Source organism: Chelonia mydas, chromosome 9 (assembly GCF_015237465.2).
Source record: "Chelonia mydas isolate rCheMyd1 chromosome 9, rCheMyd1.pri.v2, whole genome shotgun sequence".
Classification (NCBI taxonomy): domain Eukaryota; kingdom Metazoa; phylum Chordata; order Testudines; family Cheloniidae; genus Chelonia; species Chelonia mydas.
The window spans coordinates 85508327-85522659 of record NC_057855.1 but is presented as its reverse complement, the minus strand read 5'-3'; the positions used below and the strand labels follow the sequence as shown (position 1 = coordinate 85522659).

The 14333-nt window shown below is 37.8% G+C and overlaps 1 long non-coding RNA gene across 1 annotated transcript in view; it reads right to left on the bottom strand.

Moving 5' to 3' along the window:
* LOC122461868 overlaps positions 1 to 13758 on the bottom strand; it is a 136825-nt gene extending 123067 nt beyond the window's left edge. The window contains exon 1 of the long non-coding RNA XR_006284089.1: positions 13583 to 13758. This is a non-coding gene — a long non-coding RNA (uncharacterized LOC122461868). The remainder of the gene's footprint in view (positions 1 to 13582) is intronic.
* Between the last annotated feature and the right edge of the window lie 575 nt (positions 13759 to 14333).

Below are 14333 nucleotides of genomic sequence, written 5' to 3'. Positions count from 1 at the left end.
GCGAGGGACTGTTGGGATGGAAAACCAAGGTGGTCAAAGGCCCCTCCCTCCTCTGTGAAGTGATTCTATGGTTCTGAACAGTAAATTTATATTGCAATGTCCCGACCACCAAATCAACTTCTCTCAGTAACAGAAACCACCACAAAGTCCACTTCCTAAGTGAATTAGTCTGTTTTTGGTCCTTCACAAGTTTAGGACAATTTCGTATACATACAAATGCTGGGAAGAGAGATCATAGGGGCCAGAAAACCTGGCAGGGTTCCTGAAAATTATCTCCTCAAGGGAAAGGAACCAAGCCTCCAACTCCTGTGTATTCTGAGAGGGAAGGGTACCACACTGCCCCCTGCTTCCCGCCCCCCCCCCCAAAAATCACAATGGACGTCTCCTACCTTACCGCAACCTACACATCTTTCTAGGCTGTTCTAGCAGAAATCATGCTGCCATTGGCTGGAACTTCGATAGTTGTGGTTGCTTTGGACAGTACCCACATGAAGAGGTACACAGAATAGGGCAGGCTCTTTGTGGCTTCCCCTACTGACGTGCACCCCTGAAAGGGCCAAGCACAATATGAGCCTAAGCTGCTTGAACATTTCCATGCTGTGAACTCCTGGATACCCTTATAGTGAGTTCCAATCAAATTTGAAGAAATGTATTTTAAACAAGAATGGAAATAGCTAGCACCACCATCTATTGGTGAAAGTGGGGAACTCAAAATGATAATTGCTATTTGATATTATACAAATTAAAGCATATTATGATGTTTTACATGCTTTTTATTGTTTCAAGTCATAAATTAGGAAGCTTTTATCTTGGACTTTCATTTTATTCTGTACTTCGGATAAATGTGTTCACTTCAAAATTGGTCAGCATTACACACAATGTCCTGGAAAGAGACAGGAGTAGAATGTAATAAAAATTAAGTTAAGCTTTAAGAGGAAATAGATAAGTGCTAAAGCTACATATTTAATCCTTTTGGGCAATACTGAAGAAAAGCAGGGAGCATAAGACTATGTGGTTTTTTTGAGCCTAGATTTTTTCTTCATTTGCTTGAATTTTAAAAAGACTGAAAAGTTTTGTTATTTCCTGAGATTACTATTACCATTCTATGAAAAGGATTTGACTTTTCAGCTATTTCATGACAGTTTATAGAAATTTCTCAAGATAAAGAGGTCAAATAAACAAAGCAAAAGAATTCACAGTATTTACTTAACATCTTGCAATTGTAAGGATTCTAAGATCACTGACCCCATAAATCTATAATTTTTTTTAAAAAAAATCCTGTGTCTGATTACTTTGTACTTCATACAACTGTCTTATCTCAATCTAAGGAGTCTTAAACCTGGCATGTGGCACAATATTAGCCAATGTCATATAAACCTTTTTTGAAATTGAGAATGAGATGCTGTCAGTGACACTATAATCCCCTGCTTTATTTCCTCTCATCCATACATAATGTAAATCTTAAATTTGGGGAGTTCCTGCTCTTCAAGTGTTCTCCAGGCACATACCCCAGAGGTTTAGCTGTTCTTTGAGAATATACTCAAGAGGATAAAATGCTATTCAGTTAAACACCTACTGAAAATAAGCCATCCTGCAGGAATCCTTAACAGCATGAGTTATGAATAGGGAATCTAAACACTTTTGTGCAGTAAATGTGCACCGGAATTCAGAGGAAGATTGGTGATTACTGGAAGTCCTGGGTGACTGTTGGAAATAATAAGGACGAGGACCTGAGGAGTGCTGCATTTGTGGATATCCCTTATTAAAGTGGGACCAGAAGCTAATGATAGGTCCCTTTAGACATGTGATACCTCTTGATTTACTAAGCATGCACTAGCCCAGCTGAGTGGTAAAATAAGAGATTTCTGTGTAAATACTTTAAGATACTTCTTAATTTACTTCCCTATCAGCAAACTGATTCTTACTTTTTAAATACATCTGAAAAGAAATACCGAATGGTGACATTCATCTGTGACCCAGTTGCTGACAGCTAAGATGTCTTGGTTCTCGAACAAGCTTCTGGTTTCTTTCATATGAACAAGTATATTTTCACCTGGACAGTGTCTTAAAGAAAAAAAATCTAGACCCACCCCACTAAGAAATGAAACATTGGAACCCCTAATTTTTATCTCTGTCAATGGGATAAAGGAGAGTTTGAAGCATATTCTAGGAATAACTGTGTGTGTAGTAGAAAATTTTTCTTTGAAGGGGAAAAGTTTGAAAGGACACAGCAGAGACTGAGAAGAAAGATATTTGTAAGAGTAGACAAAATAAATTGAAGCCCCCAAATGATACGTAATATCCCTAAGCAAAAAAGGAACAAGTACGCACAACACTTTCAAGCACATATTTAAAGGAAGTCCACATAAAGCATATACAAATCAAAGCATGTTCAAAGCAGGGACAACATACTGTTAGTGTGTGTGTGTGCGCGCGGGGGGACCCAACTAAGGTCTTTTTTCTTACATTGGAGGTGGGGGGAGAGAGCAAAACACAGATTCTTGGGTGTTTCTTCCTAATTGTTCTGTTAGGAGTGAGGTTTGCCATCCTGTGAAAGGGCAGGAGTGCTTGGCCCTCTAAGCCATCATACAGCCTGAAATCTGCAAGAAGGAGGGAACACCAAAGCATGCTGTGTCTCTCTATGTCACTACCGAGACTGTTTTCCACCACTGTGAATAGCTCCAGCAGGAACCATGCTACCACTACTCAAATACTCACGCTGGGCAAAAAGCTTTCTTGTTTGTTTATTTGTTTTTTTAAAGAGAAGGGGGGGTTGTTTGGTTTTTTTTTTTTTTTTAAATGAAGATTGTGGGATTTTAGGGGTTTTATTAAAAATAACCACCAGGAAAAAAAATCAGAGTTGAGGTTTTTGTTTGCTTTTTAACCAAAACTTGAACTACTGTGCGAAAAAATGACAAAAGAAAATTATAAATATTTTGCAGAAAAATAGCCCCAGCCGTCTGACATTAAAAGTCTATTTATTTATTTTTGTTTAACTTAGCAGATGTCTGCACCTACCTCTAGAGAGAAGCATGCTGTAGAGAGAAGTTGCGCTACACATCACCTGCCTTCATTCATTGGCTCACCTCCAAATCAGCACACAGTCACAACACTACAGAGTTTTATCACAAGGCTTTCTGCAAGGTGCAAGGCAAGGTATATGTGTGCACGTGTATGTGTGTGTGTGTGGGGGGGGTGAGTGGAAGAGAGAAGACATACTGTGGGGCCTGCACTCCCTTCTACCTTGCATGCTATCTAGCTTCCTTCAATACACAAAAGGGGGAGATGATTGCGCCCCTAGTGAACAAGCAAACGTTTACACCAAAAGCCTCCTAGGAATGGGCATTCCTCTGCAGTAATGTCTAAAAGACATTTAGATTGTTCAGTAAAGCGTTTTTCAAAGTAAAGTTATGCTCAGACAGGTGGCTAGGTAAAAGTGCGTCTTCATGCTTAGCTTAGCTTCATGCTCCCCATGTCTATTTTGAGTCATTTCTATTTATACTACTGAGCAAAATAAGCTTTTCTTCCTTTTAAATCTCCTTAGCCCTATGGGGCCAGCACAATTCAGACAGAAAGTGATGGATTATGTTCTAACTAGGTCTTAACTAAATTGATTGCTCAGTGGTTTATCACTGGTGATGTGCATGCCAGAAAGAACCCAGCTTGATTTTCAGATCGCAGGCTGAGTTTGCAGGATTGAAAGATAATTAAAAACAAACAGAATCCTTCATCTTGTAAATAAGCACATTTTAAATGGAAATCATGAGGCAAACCCATGGAACCTCATGGTGCTGTTTTAATAGTTGTTTCTTAGCATGGAGCTATACATGAAGGATGGCAGTTTTCCCCTTGACTGGCACAGAATAGAGAACCTGTATAGTTTTTAGAACCAGTACCATTTGCATTACTTGCTTACCAAGGGGAATGGAAGTGTTAAATCAGTTGAGAGAGTCAGACATGATGGGGAAATTGGGAGCTATGTATCAATATACTCAAACTCTACATAGTTTCATGGTTCTGCAAAAACCAGAAACCTTAAAGCATTTGTAAGGATGATTTAAAAAAAAAAACTAAATAACCAGCACTGTCACAGGTGTGAATGAAGTCAATGGCCACAGGAGTGAGGGAGAAGGGAATTAAATCCACAATGCTTTGAAAGGCAGATTTTGTTCAGCAATTAAATGTAAGACTAATTTTTTTGACATGTCTATGAGACAGTGCTATGGGCGTGATTTAATCATATGGAATTAAGGATGGGCCCAAGCTGCAATATTTGCATCCTGATTTGGAACTTCAAAATCCTGGTTGTTCCAATCAAAGTTTTGGTTTCAGGTCCTTTTCTTACAACTGGGTGGGAGCATGGTCTTCTTGTTATGGTACTAGATTAGGATCTGTGACATGTGGGTTTAATTACCAGCACTTCTGCAGACTTCCCAAGTGTTCATGAAAAGTCACTCTTATCTGTGTCTTTGTTCCTCAGTTTTAAAGTACAGGAGTTTACCAAGTAAATCTATAAAAACTTGGGAAAAAGATAGCATGGTCATGGGGAATATGTAGCTACCTACTATAGATATACTGAGCTCAGAAAAGTCTTGACAACAATGTGTTTTCCACATACGTGACATTTTTCCTTTAGTAAAAAAAACCCCTAGATCTTTCAGAAATAAGACATTCTGTATTTGGCTACTTTCAATACAGAGTTCATACATACTACAAAAAGCAGATGGTTAAAAATAAGCTAAATTGGTATTTTCTTAAGTTTTTATTATTTTATAAAGTTGACATCTAGTTAATTTTACTTTAAAAAACAGATGCAATGTGAGTTAAACCTGCAGGTTTCCACCTGGCATGTATCTAATGAAGCTTTAACAAATAACACAATTTGCAGTCTGACAGGTGGGTGAAGTACATGCAACCACCTGAATGAATATTCAAGTGTTTTATTGATTAAAGCTGTGTTGTGTAGCAATATTCTTCCTCAGATGCCTTCTCTTATCATTTTCAGGTTCCAAACAGCTTAGGAATTGTGAAAAGACCGAGCCCATAAACCCGCAATTAGTTCTGAATTGAAGTCAATGGATTGATTCCACCAGCACAGAGCTCATTGCAAATTTGAGCCCTAGGGCACTTTACTAAGGATAATGACTATTTTTGGTAAGTCTAGTTTGTTAATCAAAATTGGGAACCCAGAATGAAAAGGGAATCTTTCTTTTCACCACTTGGGGCTAATTTTACCTTCACTTCTGCATCTAGAGAACACAATCTCTACTTTGAACACAGAAGAATTTTGAACATTAATTAGCACATTGTTCATGGAACTGCACTCCAAAAGAAACACCTAAAGTTCTTCAAAAATGAAAAGTTCTCTACGGTTTCTATTCTTTTAACATTTGTTTTCTCCATTGATAGTTATAATACAGATACAGATACGGCCAGGGCCGTATCTGTATTATAACTATCAATGGAGAAATTCTCTCCTTCTGCAAGAACGGAGTGGGGTTTTGTTTTTATTTTTTTCCACAGGGACTCTGTTATTCACTTACAGAGACAGGCAATCCTACATAGCTAGGAAGCTACATTTTGAAAAGTGTCCTTGAGTAAGTTATTTAGTTTAGACAATGTATATAAGGTGTGCTAATATACACCAACAGCAAAACCACTGCAAGGGAGAGAACATGCAGGCTGTCCAGAAAGCGCAGCTCTATGAAATGTCTCTGCACAACAATGGACAGGTATATATGCAGGTACGGGTGAGCAGGAAGACTGAGAAGGACCTGCTGCTATGTAAAGCCACTCCTGGAAAGCGAGGCTTTAGGAGAGCACATGAGGAGACCTAGAATCTCCTTCATGCATGCTCAAGTAGCCACTTTCGAGCAGCTCTGTCTTCTATGGCCGAGCTTCTAGAAGCTCAGCACTTTTTGCAATTTAAGAGGTGGATTTAATTTTAGGAGCTTAGCTTCAGTCACCAGTTTTATATTAGGTTGAGTTGTACTCACTGTGTCCTGCCAACTCCAATACTTCCTCGGAAAAAGCTTTCTAGCAACGTAGCCATTTCCCCCCTCAGCTAACCGAGGGGAACTCACCCAAACCCAGCTTCAGTATCACTAACAAAAGCCAAACGCTCCTAACATGCAGTTTAGAAAAGAATTTTAGGAATCCAGACTTGTCTCTAGAACATTTCCATAGAGAGCTCTGATTAAATCTTTGTTTGAGGTTTGAAGTAAGAGTAAGCCAGATACTGATGTCCCCTGCTTTGGTTTTATGTCAGAATAACTCCAATGACTTCAGAGGAGCTGTCGCCAATTTGCAGCTGCATGAGTATCTGACTCAGTGTTCCACATGGCCTCACTTCTCTGTGAGAAGACATAACCTTTGCACAACACCAATATCCAGCCTCACTAGCATGGCTCATATGCAGATTTATATATCCTAATCAATCAGACCGATTTTAATGAATCCTAATGGTCCTATTAGGGTTTCCAGCTAACAACAACAGAGCGGAAAGGAATCCCCGAACAGCCTAATTGACTTAATCAGTTCCTTAATAATCTTTCTTCAGACCTAACCTCTAGTTCATTTTAATAAGTATAGCAAAGCAGAATTTAAAGCTAACTCCTGGATACTGGAAGTCAGATTTCCCCATTGCAATTAAGACCATTACTGGCAATAGATGTGGCAGGAGCCATAAACATGAAAAAAATTATGGTACAAAGGTGTGACAGATTTTCCTCTGGGCACGTAAAGGCAGTGAAATGAGTTTGAAGAGCCCCAGTTGTCTTTTTCCAGAAGAGAACATCCCTGTTTCCTCTGACTTCAGTTGCATCTGTGGGTAAAATTCCCTTAATGTACAATAAGACAATACTGTAAGTATTAATAATCACATTTATTATACAAACTGTAAATGAAATCACACCCTGCTTGTACTAATGGACAAAAAGCCAGCACATAATTTTTGATGAGAACTGTTAGGAGAGGTTCGGTTTCCAGCAGAGCAGCCACTAACTGTGCACAAGGGTTTTCAAGTGGAACAAAAAAAAGAAAAACAATAGACATTAACGTTCTTTGGTTCTTATAGTGATTTGTGGTCTATTTGGCACGAACAGAAGTCTTGTGTTTTTCAACTGTGTGTGTGTATTAAAGTGAAGTCAGTTTTGAAGAATTGTAGTCAACCAGTACATTCATCATTTATTTTCTCCTGTTATTGTTGTTTGTGCATCAGGATGAGTGTGTGGCACTTTACAAACACATACAATTGATAGGTTCCTGTTCTAAGGAGTTTGTAATCTAAGGGCCAGGATTTTAAAAGTATTTAGGTGCCTCAAGATGCCGATAGGTGCAAAGTAGAATTTTCAAAAGCATTGAAATCAGTGGGAGGTAGGTGCCTAGGTGCTTTTGAAAATCCCACTAGACACCTATCTGCATTTTTGGGCACATAAACACCTTAAAAATTTGGCCCTGCTTTTGCAGTATGATCCATGCAAGTGGGCTCCTATACCCTTCCATAGTTCCACTGAGGGTAGTGAAGGTCTGCACTGGCACAGGTTTAGCATGCAGAAATCTAAATGGAGGATCACAACCAAAATTAAATAGAACACATTAAAGTATCATAAACAAATAGTAAGGAAGGGATTATAGGAGTACAAGGGCTTTGCACCTCATCCCACTAGCCACTTACTTTTAAAAGTAGTCCTTATTCTCACAAGTACTCCCCTTGTCTATACAGAGTAGGATCGCAGGTGCAGGCCATATGGCTGTGAAAGTTCAGTTGAAAAATCAATGTGTGATATTTTCTTTTGGGCTTCCAATTTATTTTTATTTCACATTTTAAAACAAGAAGAGGACAAAGAAGAACAGATGCTGGTTGTTATAGGCAATGCTATTGACTTTCATTCTAGAAGACATGGAAATCGAATGTGACCCATTTCTGGAACTTTGAGTGTTTTCTTCCTTAGGGGTTGCTCAAACTGCCCCCTGGAAAGTATAGTGAGGATCTGGACAGAAATTAAATGCATTCTGGGGAAGCAGAATATTTACTAAGATCAAGTCATCCCATGTTCCAACCTACAGCCACCTAGGTAATCTTCCCAGTTCCATTATCTTGTTCCCGTTCCTCTTTAGTAAGAAGAACAGTGGCTCAAGGAAGTAGTCAGGCAGACACTGTAGTATTGAACTCCAAATGGAATATTTAGGCAGCTTACTTGGCCCTTCCAGATCTAGTACTGTCAGAGCCAATAATTCTGTCTGCCTCTGGGAGCTGTGGGTAAACCTTACAAAAGAAACTGGTATCACATGGAATCTCTGTGGGTTCTGAGCTCATGTAAATGGCTTCCTTCTTTAACTGGGAATCCTGGGGTTATGGATGATGAGGTGATTCAGGACCCTTATTCTGTGGCATTGAGTTACCCAGGATATTACCAGAGCTATACAATTTACAGCAGGCATGTACAAGGGGAGAAGCCTAAGAACACAAGAAGGAGACCCGAGTCACCAGGAGTGCAGGGGACAGTTATGTTTTAAATAATTCAATGACAATCAGATGTAGGTTTCAGAGTAACAGCCGTGTTAGTCTGTATTCGCAAAAAGAAAAGGAGTACTTGTGGCACCTCAGAGACTAACCAATTTATTTGAGCATAAGCTTTCGTGGGCTACAGCTCACTTCATCGGATGCATACTGTGGAAAGTGTAGAAGATCTTTTTATACACACAAAGCATGAAAAGTATAAAAAGATCTTCTACACTTTCCACAGTATGCATCCGATGAAGTGAGCTGTAGCTCACGAAAGCTTATGCTCAAATAAATTGGTTAGGCTCTAAGGTGCCACAAGTACTCCTTTTCTTTTTAATCAGATGTAGGAAATCCTGAGGATGTCAAGGGGTCTTTTGGGACCCCAGATGTATAAACAACAGCCACGCTACATGATGCACTTGCATTGGCTTTCATCTCTGAGCTTAATGAGGTATAATGTTCAATAACTACAGGGAGTGAACAGGAGACACTGATAGAAAGAAAGTTTGAAGGGAATCGCAAGAAATTAAATTCCACTAAGTTATTCAGGGAAGAATGTATTCATACAAGAGCACTAAAGGAGCTAAAAAAATTCATTTGGACTATTAACATTATTAGAGACAATTTATACCAGAGGATTGAAAGTTGATTCCAGGAATTTTAAGCAAATAATGGAGATCATCATTAAAGATTAATGTCATTAAGCACGTAGATGAGTATAATGTGATAGACAGACAGCTTCTGTGAAGTAGAACAGGACAGAGTTGGATTTGGGGTATTTCTATTTAGCTTTAAGTTAAGATTATTTCTGAAGTTTGTGGCTGTCCAGAAGTTTTCATGTTAGGTGGCCTACTCTTGCTTAAAAATTGTTTGCTTATAAAGCATGTTTTTTTAATGAATATTACATGAATTGTATCTACATAACCATCATAGCTCTGCCAAGTTATATATTTCCTCCAAAGAGCAGAATGGCTCCCAGAGTAAACAATATTTTGCCATTTAATTGTTTTGATTTTTTTTGTGGGGGGAAAAGGATGCAGCGGGGGAAATCTTTTCAGGTCTCAATTAAATACTATGTTTCCTCTCCTCCTTAATTAACTAAACATTTTCTTCTAAAGCTTAAGTATTTACATGAATTACTTAAGTCTCTTGAGGAATATTTCTTTTGGGTATAATATGTCCAAATAAAATATATATGACAGCCATGTGTATTTTGTTGCTCGGATACCAAGTTCAGTGTGCGGATGCAACCTAGTTATCTGATGTTGAACATTACAGCCTTAGGCACCCAGCACAGTTCTGCTCCCGATATTACAGTACAGTGCTACAGATAATCCTCCCTATTACATACCCTGTGATACAATGCATGCTATTTTTCCTAAATACTCTTGGATGTAATCCATCATTGAACAATCCTTCAAATTATTAGCTAATGCTCTGGCCTTCCAACCCCAAGAACATTGTGTTTAGGATAATGTTATATTATTTTATAAAGAGAAGGGGTGAAATCCTGGACCCATTCACTCAATAACAGAACTCCCATCAGGAGAGTCAGAATTAAACCAGAACTGTTTATGTAATCTACCACCCAGGCACTTAAATCATACTAATCACAATGGTTATGGAGACACTTATATTTTCTAAAAATAAACGGAAAGCATGTCTATATCTTTCTCCTCATCCCTCCAGTACTGGTCTCTTCACCCTCTGATCAGATAAGTACATTTCTAGAGAGCGTGTTGTCTTTTTTCGTACAGAACGAGTCAACTTGAACTAATAAAAACTGCTTAAATCTGGCCCTATACTTGGAAATAGTGATTTGATTCATAATGAATCTGTTTTACCCTGCCTACAGCCAAATAGGAACAGTGGTTTCTGAATTTATGGAAGGGCAGAGTGTGATAGAAATGCTATTTTTCTTCTGGTGTGCTTCACAGATCCACCAATATGTTTAGTTTAAGCACTTTTTACTTCCAAAGATCCACTTACAACCCTCTATTATCTTAATTTGATTTTTTTAAATAAATATTTCCAAGTTGACATAAAGCCACAATTTGTTTGTCTCTAAAAGGCAGTCAGGATGGCATGGCACCTGAGCTTTTCATACACACTCACTGCCTGTGAAAATGAACAGCTTTTGCAGATGAAAATGGTTGATTTACACCCCCATCCCATAAAAAAAAAAAAAGCTGACATGTTTCTGGGGTTGTTTGGATACAAGTCAGTTTTTAAATAAGCATTCACAAATCCCAAGATGATAGCTTTCCAAACCATATGTTCTCACACTTTTGTTTCTAATCAACACTTATTTAGACATTAATAGCTCAATGAAATTTGAGGTCACTGTTGAAACTTCTATAAGTGCTCTGCCAGTTCTCCATTCAGTAAAGGTCAAGTGGTTAGAGGACTATCATTAACCTTAGTCTCTTGACTATTTAAAAGGTTATAAAAATATGAAGCTTCATGAAGTCAACCACGAAAATTTTTTTTTCCTTATAAATACCTTGCAGCATTATATTTCTAAATGTTCCTTGAACTGTACAGAAATAGTTGTTCATCATACAATAGGGCAATCTGGTTTTCAATGATTTCGAGACAAGTAAGTGCTTTTCCATAAATGCTGGCATTTACTGAAATCCCAGCAAGCAAAGAAAAGAAAATCTTAGCTAAAATAGCGATGATCCTAACTCTAAAATATATAGCTTTATTCATTTATCCAGACTCTAAAAAGTATTGCTTTCATTATTAGGGTACAATAGATCAAGATTTATGTTCACACTAATGTTGCCCTCATTTCCATTTATATTAAACTGGTATTTGTTTTTTAAAGGAGGCACATGAATGAACAGAAACTTGCCCAATCTCTGTTTGTTCAGCTTGTAACATGCACAATAGCAAATTCAATCTTGTTAAGAGGCTTATTCTTCCTTTGTAGAACTTACTTGAATTGCACGAAAGTTTGAATCTGCATAGGTTATGGGGTTATGTGGAAGAAAGAATCAAGTTTTAAAAAAGGGAGTTTTTAGCTTGCACTAATATATTGCCTGTAACTGGCTGGTTTCAACTATCCCTTGCCCATTCCATTACAGAGCTGGGACAATTGCCTTCATTTTGACAATGGCAAATGCAAGCTCCTTTGACAAACACTACCTGAATAACAATGAAATCACACCTTTCTCATAAGTCACAAGGGCAATTTGTCTCCCAAACAGCTTCCTGGCCCAATAGACATAGAAGGAATCAGGATTCAGGACTCCTGGTGTGAAATCCTGGCTCCAGTGAATTAATGGCAAAGCTCCCATTGACTTTAATGACTCTGCCGCTGATTTGCTCTATATTGTTTGGGGCAAGTTACTTAATCTCTCTGTTCCTTAGTTTCCCCAATTATAAAATCAGGATAACACCACATCTATCTCACAAGGATGTTGTGAGGCCTAATTCATTAAGGTCCTTATTCAGGGAGGTTCTTAAGCATGAGCCTTCTATAAAATTACTCATGTGCTTGAAGATAGGCATATGATTATGTGCCTGGCAGAAATAGGTCTAATGCTTGTAAAGTATTTTGACATTCTTGAATGAAAAGGCTACAGAAATGCAAGTTACTGTGTTTATTATTTATTGTGTTTTCCCTATAAATAGAGCAAAATGTATTGCTGCTTTATTTCAGATTAAGGATAATAGGGGAATGCAATTTATATGGCTAAGCAGATGGCGATATTGTTATTGTTTGTGAGCAGCAAATGCCACTTTCCCAGTTCTTTGCACAAAAATATTTGCATAAAAATACTGTTCAAATCCCTGATCATATACTTTAAATTTGTCCTTGTTTCTGCTTATTTTTTGGGAGGGGGGTTCTTTTTTATTTTAAGCAAGAAATCTCTTAACTTTCCCCAAATTCTTAGAATTCCATCCTCAGAGCCAAATTTATTTCTATCTCCACCACCACCACATACTGAAGAAGCAAAACATGTATTTCTCAGGCTCTAGATGACTTATTTCAGATTGAATAAAAAGAAAGAGAGCAAATATAAACTCTGTGGCAAGGAAGACAGTAATGCACTGTAACATTCAGCTACTTCTTTAACCAACAGGAAAAACTCCTCTATATTTAAAGGTACATTTAACAAAATGACAAGCAGAATTTTCAAATGTTTTTAAGGGACAGATTTTAAAAAGGTATTTAGGTGTTGCTCCATCCAGAGTTGTACACCTAGTGATTTATATGGCTTTCTTCCATTTTCAAACATGGCTTAAGCTCATAGAAGGCTGGGTTATTGAAAGTCAATGGGACTTAGTCCCCTAAGTCTTAGGTTCTTTTGTAAATTTTTCCATATAATTACATAGCCATATTACTTATAATTAAATGTACCAATGAGGAGAATCTTGTTTTATTAAACCCTATAAACTGGCCAAAACTTGAGAAAATCAATTTACCAATTTTCCTCATGCTGTGAATCCTTATAGAAAGTGGGGGGAAACAGAACAAACACCCACCCCTGCAATTTATATTTAAAAACAACCCCTATTATTCTGGAGTAATGCAGATAAGAAATGACTCGACTGCCAAAAACTAATACAGCAGCATACCACTTGACAAACACACAAACAAAATTATCATCCTGACCCTCTGTATGCTTATAAGACACTTCTTAATTATTATTGGTTTTCTATCACTGAAGAGGATATGTGTTATCTATAATTTTCAGCTGAGTGACAATACTCATTCTATAATAAAATAGGAGCATGTCCGTTCATCTGAACAAAAACTGGAGTTATCTAATATTAAAAACACAGTAAATACCTAAATGCTTTCTGCTCACAAGTGCCTCATTCAGAATTGGATGGATATCTTGTTAATTCCATAAGAAAGATAAAGAATATTCTAAAATGTTTTACTGAGAGAACTTTATAATGGTTCAGAGGTCAATGAAATATAGAAAGTGGTCTTTTTATGCTAGAAATTTGGCATTTTCAAACTCATTTATATAAGTTGAAAATGAATATTTAAAATAAGATATGAATAGCCATAATGATAAAGAAAGATGTTTCCTTGACCATTAGAAAATGGTTACTTACCTGATAGTAACTATGGTTCTTGGAGAAGTTCTGCACATGTGGATCCCACTTATAGTGTCCATGTGCCTCAGCACAGAAGTTCAGAACATTTCACTAGCAGAGTCCAACAGGGGTTGGTGCACATGCCTCCATCCCACCCCAAAAGGCACGAAGTGCACAGCAACTCCAAATGCTACTCAGTTCCTTTGCACCCAGAACTCTCATTTATAAGCTACCAAGCTGTGGGGATGGAGGGTGGTTGATGGGACTCACATGTGCAAAACATCTTGAAGAATTACAGCTAGTATCAGGTAAATTACCATTCTTTCTTCTTCGAATTACTGAACATGTGGATCCCACTTACAGTGATTAGCTAGCAGTCATCTTTAAAGAGATGGAAGCTAGGAGTTATCTGAAAACAGTGTCAGATCTTGAAGCAGCAGCTAACAAATAACGTTTCATAAATGTATGCGCTGAAGACCAGGTAGCTGCTCTACATATTTCCAGTATTGCAACCTGGCTTAAGCAAGCTATCGATGCACCTTACTGTCTGGTGGAGTGAGTTTGGATGTTGACAGAGGACTTGCTTATTAATATCATAAGCAGTTCTAACATGATCCGATGTCCATTTACAAAATCTTTGTGATGAAACAGCCATCCCTTTTGGTTTATTACCATAAGCAATGAACAATCCTGAAGGTTTATGAAAAGATTGAGCTCTATCTAGGTAATATAACAGTGACTTTCTCTCATCTAAAGTAAGTAATTTAGA